Source organism: Xenopus tropicalis, chromosome 3 (assembly GCF_000004195.4).
Source record: "Xenopus tropicalis strain Nigerian chromosome 3, UCB_Xtro_10.0, whole genome shotgun sequence".
NCBI lineage: Eukaryota > Metazoa > Chordata > Amphibia > Anura > Pipidae > Xenopus > Xenopus tropicalis.
In genome coordinates, this window is record NC_030679.2 from 94,441,468 (window position 1) to 94,452,765 (window position 11,298).

Below are 11,298 nucleotides of genomic sequence, written 5' to 3' on the forward strand. Positions count from 1 at the left end.
GGAACAAATATTTAACCTACCACAACACAGAAAAACAGGAGTGAATTACACTGTGGGTTATCTGTGCTCAGGTAATCAAATTATCTACCTCACAAGCACCAAAAAATTTAAATTTCTCCATTTCATTATAAGAAATAACCAATATCATAGATTTTTGTGATTAAAGAAACAGGTAACAAGCACTATTGATTGCACTTAGGTTGAAAATGGGGCACTGGCTTTAGGACTAATTTGCTTTTTGACACACACCAGAATATCTCAAATAGAGTCACTAGAGTAAAACAGAGTTATGCAAAATGTGTACATTTTTGCCATACAACCTCTGCAACCTTTTGATATGTTTTAACACTGAAATACTTGGGTTCAGCATACTAAACCAGCTACTGCATATATCAGGTACCTCCTCAGCCCCCTATTTGCTAAATAAGCACTGTTTTCTTGAAAACAAAAAAAATACCCACTTCTCTAAAATGGCTGCAAAAATAACTCATAACCCCATTCACTTAAAGCATACTTACCACTAACATATTATCAAAAAGTCAAATAGTGAGTGCCTATAGGTGGCCACACACGTGGCGATCTGACGATCTTTCGTGCGACCATCGGTCACACAAAACATCGTCAGATCCGCCACACACTGTTCAGGGCTGAAACAGCAGATAAGGAGGTAGAAACAATAGGATTTCTACCTCCTTCTGGCGATTCAGCCCTGACGGCAGATTTTGGTCAGGCGCCTTCTATGGCGCCCAATCAAAATTTTTTAACCGGTCCGATCGGCGAGCCGACCGATATCAGCAGCTTCCGGCGATATTGGTCGACTCGCCGGCATGAAATACACGCACCGAATATTGTACGAAACGAGGTTTTGTATGATATTATCGGTGCGTGTATGGCCAGCTTAATTATAAATCCATAATCTCATAGCTATAAAACCTTATATTAAGGTCATCTGGATTGGAAAGCATAAAAATGAGAGTAGATGTTAAAACAATAAAAACAACAAAGGGAATTTTGATCGTACAAGATAAAGGGATTGATGCAGCACCCTTTTCTCAATGAAAATCAAGGCTCTTGATCTTTTCACAGACTACATTGTGCTGGGTGACCAGAAGATAAACGGATTTGGCCAGGGTCACAAATGCCAGAATTGGATTTAAATCTAGGATTCTCCAGAGAATGGAAAGAGTTCTGCCTTTTGCTTCCGCGCCTCTTCCTGTTAGAGTTAGAGCTGCATTATTTCTGGACAGGTGATCTCTGAGGGAGCACACAGCCCATCACTAAATGGTGGCTCAAGGGAAAAGATGTAAAAGAGCAATATTTACAGATATATATTCCAGTTTGCTGAGATTCTTTAATAGGTCACTTAACATAATATAAACTGTTAATTAGTATTCATTCTGGGGGTACAGTTTTCCTTTAAAGGTTAAATGAAAAAAAAAAAAAAACAACCACCACAAAAAGCTAGGCTGGTTATCATAAATGGTGAGTAAAAATACCACCTTAAAAACATGCTTGTAAGTAGAAGGGATGGAGCATATGGACTACTAATGAAAGCTTGCCCATGTCATCCTGTGACTCCTAGCAAACCAGCTACTGATCACTGGCTGAAGGTACTGTCGGAAGTGTTTAGTAAAGCCTTCCTCCGGCGGGATACTGTATGTCACTGCCCAGCTGAATGAATGCAGCCTGGACAATCATGCTAGAGCACATAATGGTACTGTCCTTACAGAAGATTCGCACCTGCTGCCAGTCTCTGTATCTGTGCTTCACTGAAATCAAAAATTGAATAATTTTTCATGAGTGTGAGTTTTCATTATATAAAACACTCGGTAACACTATTATGACTATTAGGGATGACCAATTCTTTTTTTCTCTTGTGCAAACCAACTGTACTGGGAATAAATCAAACCCATACTTCCCAAAACAAATACAAATAAAGAATTCTCAATAAAATTGTAGACAACTGTTCATATTTTGTGACCTTTTAAAGATAAATGATTTGGTATCTGGGATTGAAATATTGCTGCTGCCAGAGCTAAAGTGGCATACCTCACACATTTGTTATTTTGTACCAGAGAGCTCCAATAAACATGCAGTGGGCAGGACTAACAGCAGGCACAATGGAAATAGGAGGAATGAGACAAAAGATTCATGTTATCCCCTTGTTCTTAGTTTGACTTGCAAAAAACAACCACCAGTTTCAAAATATTTTGCATCTTTTCTATGTCCTTGAATCACCCACTGCCAGCACATGAAATGTTTTGTATATAAATGCAGGTCGTATTGCAAAGAGGACTATGCATTAGGGCAGTGCAGAAAAGGAAGAGAGGAGGCGGGAGTGAGCATGAAGGGGGTGGTGTGATACGAAGGTTAAGCTAGAGGGGAAAAAAGGGAAAAGGACGAGACACAAGAAAGAAGAGTAAAAGGGTCAGACAGAATTCAGGGAAGCTCTAGTAATAAGTCACACACACACAAAAAAGCAGGGTGTGGAGTGAGGGGGCTGGGGCAGCTGCAGCGCCTTTGATAGCACTATTATTGTGGTAACCCAATCTACTGCTGCAGATGCTCAGGATAAAAGAAGAGAGATCCCAGACAATTGAAGTGGGGGATGGAGGGAGGGGTTGCAGTATTTCCCATGCTAAATCCCCTCCTGGTGCATGGAGACAATTTTGAGGAACTGGTGCAAGATGTTATACACTCTCATCAGCTGGTGAAACATGACTGACCTTCTCCCGCTGGGTATGCTTGCTAACAGCCTCAGTCTGGCTTGCTTGGCAGACAAGGCCAGTATTAAAAAAAAAAAACAGCATTATAAACTCAGATATGTTAGTTGTTTTAAGTTTTACAAAGTAAAAACAATTTAGGGATTCACAAAATCTATAATTTTTTTTAAAAATATGGTTATTTGGCCAAATGCAAATATTTGGGTGAATACCAAACTGCATCCAATCTACAATCCAATTTGCATATTACAGGATTATCAAAAATGAAAAAAAAATCTTAATCACAGGACAGAAATATTTTGCTTTAGTTGTTAAGTCACATAAAACCTATATTGGTATATGTACAGCCAGTGCAAGCTGCTGACTCAGCCCCTCCAAATGGACTCAGCAGCTTATTAGCCCTAGTATTTAGCCTTCTCAACCAACAGGCTTGCATTTGCAGCAAGTAAAACATTTTGCTACATCAGGGGTACCCAGATTGTGACCTTCCTTCAGTATAAACAGATGGCTAAACCATTGTCCACACATGGACCTCCTGTTGTACAAGATCTTCCATCTCACCTACAGCTTTTAAAAATAAACAGATTTTTACAGATAAATGGTTATGTATGAGGTAAGCTAACTACATATGTTCAAATGGATTTTCTGCTGAACTGAATAATCATGAGTGCACATGTTGGTTCCACATTGCCATGTCATGTCTCAGAGAATCTTTTCATGTCTACCTAAAAACCATTTTCAGCATAATAAAAATTTCAATTCATAGCAACTTCTTCATGAAGCAATTTTAGAGCTTTTACAGATATGTGTTATTGTAAACACAATAAGAACTATTTTTTTTTTCTGCTTCTCCTACAGCATACGTATGCAACACTGCTTTAAAAGCCAGAATCAGAAGTAAAGAGAATATAAAAAGTTAGAAAGATACAACTTGCAATTACAATTGTGAATAAATCTAAAACCACTGAAAAGGGGAATGTTTACCTAATGAAAGGGATTACAATTCTCAGCAATTTTTCAAAAGGCATTCACTAAAACCTTTCAGATATTTTAAAGACTAAATATCTATCTGTCCCTTGCCTGTTCTGTTGGCACAACAAACACATTTACACATGATTCGGTGTGCTGCAGTGTGTTGGAATTATACTGAGATATCTGGCCCTTGCTGTTATCTGCACTGATGGTTCTGGCAAATATAGCTTTTAACTGCAGTTTTAAATTACTGAAAACATTTTTTGTAAATTTGAAGGCTGCTTAGATATATACATTTTCTTTCATTATGCAAAAACAGTTTTTTGGGTGGTGTTCCTCTTGAACTTTACCAAAGCAAGTTAGCATGTTTTCCTTTTTAAGCTAACTGATCTGCCAGTATTTAAAGCATTTATCTGGCCACTGGTCTAGCCACAAATGTAGGTTTATATTTCCTCTCAGACCATGTGATCAGACAGATACACACATGCTTTAGGGCTCTGGTACACGGGGAGATTAGTCGCCCGCGGCAAAACTCCCTGCTCGCGGGCGACTAATCTCCCCGAGTTGCCTTCCCCCTGCCATCCCACCAGCGAACATGTAAGTCGCCGGCGGGATGGCAGACGCGGCGGGGCGATTTCGGGAAATCGCCGAAAAAGGCTCGCAAGTCTTTTTCGGCGATTTGCGCGAAATCGCGCCGCCGCGTCTGCCATCCCGCCGGCGACTTACATGTTCGCCGGTGGGATGGCAGGGGGAAGGCAACTCGGGGAGATTAGTCGCCCGCGAGCAGGGAGTTTTGCCGCGGGCGACTAATCTCCCCGTGTACCAGAGCCCTAAAGGATAAGAAACTCAACTATCAGCTACTAAATGTATTGTTTTTAGTGCAATCAATAGAAAGCCTAATTGTTAGAGGATTATTAGAGGATATGAGCTACCCAACCAACAGTTTAGAGAACACACAGGTAGACTAAAGCTGGCCATACACGCACCGATAATATCGTACGAAACCTTGTTTCGTACGATATTCGGTGCGTGTATGGCATGTCGGTGAGTCGACCGATATCGCAGGAGGCTGCTGATATCGGATGACTCGCCGATCGGCCAGGTTAGAAAATTTTGATCGGGCGCCTGACCAAAATCTGCCGTCAGGGCTGAATCGGCAGAAGGAGGTAGAAATCCTATTGTTTCTACCTCCTTATCTGTTGTTTCAGCCCTGAACGGTTTGTGGCGGATCTGACATCGTCAGATTGCCACGTGTGTGGCCACCTTTAACCTCTACCTATAGTTATACTCCGGTGCTCCATACTGAGCAGGATCAACACACACCTAAAATAATTATAGAAAACACAGAACTGGTTACGTTTTTCCTGACCTGCACATTACTAGCAGGCAGTAAAGGAAATTTAGAGAGCAACATAGCAGCCAAAATTCCTTTTGTGCCACAGGCCTAAAAGTACTCCTCTACGATAATAAAGAAGCAAATTGTGGATTCTGCTATAAGACACATAACACAAACCATATTATGCAACAGGAAATAAGAAAGTAAGTCAATAAGAAAGTAAAACATATTTGTTCAGACATATTTATAATGTATTACTATAAATAATAAGGAACATAATTGTTAACATGAAAATTTTTTAGTAAGTTTTACATTTTTTACTTTTTCTTCCATATATGTTCAACACAGGGAACCCCAACTAGCTACATAACTGTGTTTGTTTATTGAGCTTCCTGCAGATCACACTGTACGAATATATAATTGGAAGTCCTATCCACTAATTTCGACTGGTCAGATGAGATTTCTCCCAGTGTGATTGGGTTTCCATACCTTGGGACAATGTAGACAAAAAAGCATGCACGCTGCATTCTCAGAAATAACATAGGATTTCCACAAAACTCAAATGATGTGACTGCTATAGAGCCCTTGCAAGAACTCATTCCAACTAAACTCACAATCTGGAAGCCTGCAAGAGGCTTCAATCTCATCCAAAAACTTGAGAAAGTAGGCAGATGAAAAGTGCTACATAAGTATCTTGTGTACTCAGCTAGATACATACAATACAAATTGTTTTTTTACTGTTGTTACTGTAGAACTAATAAGCAAAAGACCGCTTTAAATGCAGAATTACAAGAATACTGAAATTCACTGTATACGTGTATAGGCCTAACACACACACAAAATGATGCAGGTTTTTGCTTGAGCTGCACTCTTAAATACATAATTGTTACAAGTCATAAGGGTGATTATAGCTCATGTAATTATACACTTTTTTTCAGGATTACAGCCAATAGAAGAAGCAGATGACAGGTACAAAGCAAATCAGTGCAAGGAAACTCCCATGCGTTTACTGTGTTATTTGCAAGGTTACTGGGGTACTTTTGTAGATGATATAATACAGACAGGAAAGTCTCCCAGCACTGATTTGCCTTCATTCAATAAGTCATATATTTCTCCTATTGGACTGATAAGGTGCAGAATATACTGGACTGGGCCCTGGATGTGTACAGGAGAGCAGGGTGTACTTTGATGAAGGTTTACCAGCACCAATGTTACAGCTATAATCTGCAGCCTATTTAGGGCCTTAAGAAATGAACCAGTTAGAAGTAACCTGGGTGCTGGTTAACATATAATGAAAATGTATGCATGTATGAGTGATGTGTGGGACTTTACTGCAGCCCTTAGTGTCATCAAAATGAGTTCACTGTACTCTTTGTAATCATGTATCCATGCAAGGAACCAGTGGGCTAGACAGGTGTCAGAAAGGTCTAGTGACCCTTATAATGCCCATTCTGGTTCACAGGTTATTGGGTGTCTACTTCCTCTGCAATATCAGAAAAATAGCCTACAGCAAATCCTTATTTACTTCATATATAATCACGTGTATATAGTCACACCGCATGTTTATAATGTATTTACTCTGGCATGTCAGTGATGCAGCACCGGATCTATTGTTGCACTAAAACTCCCAAGATCAACAGCTGGAGAAGGTACTGTAGTACAACAACACCGGAAGGGCCCCATGATGAACAAAGGTGAGAAAGTATATTTCGAGGGTTTCAGTATGTAACAGATAAATGTGCATACTTAATGTGTGAAATGCACAGATTTAACGTGTGCATGCTTGTATCCGTGTACACAATGACACCTCCAAACAATGCTCAATCAGAAGCATACACATACCCAAATAATAATCAGCAAATACATGACATTACATACACTCTAAACTGCACTCACGCAATACTATGTTTCTATGTATAAATATAATTATTACCCAAGCACTCGGGATCTCACCCTCTCTCCGGCCTCAAGTGTCCTCCATCTTGTACTATCCCGACGAGTTCCCAGGGAAACTGTCAATCGGAACCCGGGCAGCAGCCATCCCTGCTCCCTCCCCCCACACTTTGTCAGGGACACAATTACTCCAGGGTCAGGCTGAAACGTACGTACAGGCCACAGCCAAATTCGGGCCAAGAACAAAATTACGCTTCCGGCGCTGACGGGGACACGCCCACTGATCCGACCGGGGACACGCCTCTTCCCGCGGTACGTCATCAAGGACGCCTGTGATTACGTACAAAACAACGCTGTGTATCGAAGGAAGCCTAGTGGAAAGTCACGTGGCTGTAGCCATGTGACCAACGAACAGTTGTGGTGTGGGAAAATCTGGGCTTCTTGTTTCCTTTTGTTCTCTGACCCTTCCCAAAGGGTTGTATTATTAATCCAAAACTTTACTCATTTCGCTTCGTTGTCTTACATTTTTAATATGAGTTGTGAAGTGTTTTACTGTGTGGGCTAGCTTGAGTTGTTAAACAGCGTACAGGGGATGATATAATATTCCTGTCTATTGTGTTATATAAAAGAATGTAACTCAAAGACATAGTAGGGGAAAGTTGTTGCTTTTAGGCCAAACACGAGTATGAATAAGCATTGGGCATATTTAAAGGTGCTTTAAAATAAAACTAATATTGAAATACGCCAAACATTACTACTTAAATGGCCTGCAACAATAAGGGTCAGATGAGAGCTCGCCACAGGAAAAATCATACGGTTTCCTGTTCCTATGGTGTTTATAGAAGCATATTTATCAATGGTTGAAAGAGGTCACCATTTCATAAATACACTTCTCTGTGAAATCAAGCATGCTTATAAAACTATTGATTTAATGCAAATGTGTTGATGAGAATACATCTTTAAATAGAATGCATAAAAATGAACATTTAATGCCATTTATGATGATGATAATGTATGTCACAATACAGTCCCATGTTCTCTATAAAAAAAAATTGGCCTTCGGCCTCCTGCCTTTATAAGGTCATACTTCCAGTAACAATATGGAGTTGTGCTGCTTCTCAAATGTACCTGTTTTTTATGAAAGGAATAGGAATGTTTTTGCAGCAAATGGAGTTTGCAAGGACTTTTGACAGAGCACCATATAGATTGTTATAGCCCGAGTAATACCCTTGAGTAAAAAAAATAATTAATGGGATTTTACTTACCGTGTAAGCTCCACAGTAACTATTTAACTGATACATTTCACAAGACTAAGTAACTTACAGACTGTACAGGTTCAACATTCTGCTGTTTAAATATCAGTGTCTGTTGGTTTGGCAATATACTGTTTGGCAGCCTGTGTAGATTTAGCAGTACACTGAATAAATGAAAACCACAGTAGGTTTTGCAATGCACAGCTTACAACCTGTGTAGGTTCAGCAGTTCCCAGTTAAGGTTTAAAAACTTGCTGTTTGACAGCCTATGACATTCAGCAATGCACTGGGTAATTGACAGCCTGTGTACATTAAGCACCAATTTTTATTTCTTTAAACAAAGTACTTTTTTAACGGATAACCTGTTAATAGCCAGTTAAAATTAAACAACACATTGCCTCCACAAACTGTCAATTAAAATAGACATTCCATTTAGGAGAGGCAGTGTGCAGCTTAGCTATTTAAGTTGAGCAATGTTTTGCCTAATTGGCAGCCTGCATATGTTTTGCAGTGTGCTGTTTATTAATGTTTATTTACTCAGCAAAAAGATGTTATGCAGCACCCTACATAGATTGTTCATGATTTACATTGGTCCCTGCCCCATGTAGTTTACAGATGGTCTTTGTTCCTGTGCAGGGGAACACATCAAAAAAGCCATGGCATGGGAATGCCAGCTAAAATGATGTATGTATAAAGCCCTAATATTAGTATTACAGAGGCAATTAACCTGCTTAATTGTTTATATGTGTACACGTTGGAAACCGACACAGACATTTGGAGAACACCACAAATGGCATGCAGACAGTACCCTAACCACAATCAAGCCAAGCACCCCATCACTTCAAGACAATAATAGTCACCAGTGTAGCCTTACTGAACATAGTGTATGTTTTCATATATTTATTAGCATCAAGCCAGACAGAAGCTAAAGCAATAGCGTTTTACTGCCAATTTAATGAAAATGGAAAAATTCACGAAACGGCAAAAATTTGCAAAATGCATTAAAGTAAATGGGCCGTTTTCGCAGCAACTGGAGTTTTCATGACGAAGTTTGGCAAAAGAAGTTTGGATTCCTATAATTCCAAGTCCTATTTTATCATGTTAGTCAAGCAAAATAAACTTTTATTACACTATATATATTATTTAAACCTTGTTTCCTTCATTCTTTTGCAATCCACAATTTGAGCACTCAAGCGGGTGCCACATTGTGGACAAGCTTATCAAGGCTTCGCATAATTCCTAAATCTAATGTACGCACCAGAAAGGAAGATGTGATTCCCATGCACAGGCTATGATATTATAGACAGCAATTAGAGAGGTGGAATGAGAGGAGTGCAGTGACATCCAGGACGCACAGAAATGTAAGTAAAAGTAATTGCTGTGCCTCAAGCAGCAGGGAAAGCAAAGTATTACTGAAAGCTGAGATTTTTAAATAAACAGGTATGGATGTTTTAATTAAAAACATAATTTGGGTTTTAATTCATTATACATCTTTTTATGTCTGGGTTACAGGCCACCTTTTAAAATTGAGAGAAAATCAACAAAAATTCTCTGCTGGGCCACCATGGCCACAGTCAGAATAATGGGTATCAAAGAAGTGCATGTTTATCATTTTTGCAGTGAAAGATTCATTGAAAATACTTTTTTGTTTTTGGAGAAACCCTAAAATGCAAGTCTCTACTACTGGCCATAGTATACTTGTGAGGCTACTTCAGAAAAACGACTTATCACTTGATTGCCTGTAGCCATTGCATTTTGCTGCAATTAACCCTGATTGTTGTGACCAATATGTTTTACTTGCAGTTATATAAATGTTAAGCAGTGATCCCCAACCAGTGGCTCGGGGGCAACACGTTGCTCACCAACCCTTTGGATGTTGCTCTCAGTGCCCCTAAACCAGGTCGTTATTTTTGAATTCCTGAATTGGTGGCAAGTTTAGGTTGAATTAAAACAAGATTTACTACCAAATAAAGCCTCCTGTAAGCTGATAGTGTGCATAGAGGCTACCTAATGGCCAATCTTAGCCCTTATTTGGCACCTCCATGAACTGTTATGAAACTTGTGTTGCTCTCCAAGTCTTTTTACATTTGACTGTGGCTCACAAGTATGAAAGGTTGGGGACCCCTGATGATAAGCAATAGTAAGGTATTTTGGGGGGATTTGTTGCCTGCAGGAGCACATATTTAACACAGGCGACAGATCTTACTGTGTGCTGGGGCCCTTATATAAAAATGTGCCAGGATACACTGCCCACATATGTCTGCTAAGTATAAAGGCACAGTTTTATTTCTGCACAGCTTTTATGGGTAGAAGCTTCATTATAACAAAGTCTTGGTTGGACAGCTCTACAAATAATTAAAATGCCTTTGCTAGCTGGAACTAGCACAGAGAAAGGTCTCAAGCCAAAAAGGCTCTTTATAAAACTCAAGCTACATCAAATGGCACATTATTTACATTTTGTAACAGTGTCATCTAGTGTACAGATCATACAATGCAACAATACAAAAAGTAACAATTTATAGCAGCAGTTATCTAATAACTTTGTGCCCCTTTTCGAAAAGATTAAAATATAAAAATCACAACCAAAACTGTATAATTAAATAGTACTAGAGTCATATTCCATTTTCAACCCAAATGGTTTTATTATATTTAATTTGTAAATCCATTATGGAACAATTTTGTTGTAAAGCTATAACCCTCTCTGTAACTTCTATTTGGATTTTTGAGTAACCACATGGCCCATTCTAATAAATATTTGGACTTGGCTGGTCCATATTCTTGGTGTTAATATCAGGCTTATGTTCCCATATCCAGATTATTTAAGGTGTTTGACCCAAAAATACTACCTGCCACAGGAACAATTTGAGTCTCACTTACCAACATTCTGATTTTAGTAGTTTTTTAAACAACAAAAAAACTAATTTTCGCTAAAAAAAAAAAAAAAAAATAATATATAAAATATACAAAACCCTTGAAATCCCTGTTTTCAGAATTTTTGTGCACTTACAAATGAAAAAAAAAAAAAATCACAAAAACCTCTAAAACCACAAATTAAAGATTGTTAGGACAGCTCCCATTAACTTCTACATGACCTTGCCAGCTTTTAAATGGTGTAATTTTT

The 11,298-nt window shown here is 38.9% G+C and overlaps 1 protein-coding gene across 6 annotated transcripts in view; it reads right to left on the reverse strand.

The window, feature by feature from the left end:
• znf609 (zinc finger protein 609) overlaps window positions 1-7,245 on the reverse strand; it is a 44,254-nt gene extending 37,009 nt beyond the window's left edge. For 2 of the 6 annotated variants that reach the window (XM_031897968.1, XM_031897967.1), the window contains exon 1: window positions 6,985-7,245. The gene's annotated coding sequence lies outside the window, so the exon portion shown is untranslated. Of the gene's footprint in view, window positions 1-6,964 lie in introns of all 6 variants that reach the window. The other 4 variants (XM_031897966.1, XM_031897964.1, XM_031897965.1 and 1 more) reach the window with 3 other exon arrangements.
• Window positions 7,246-11,298: the final 4,053 nt, after the last annotated feature.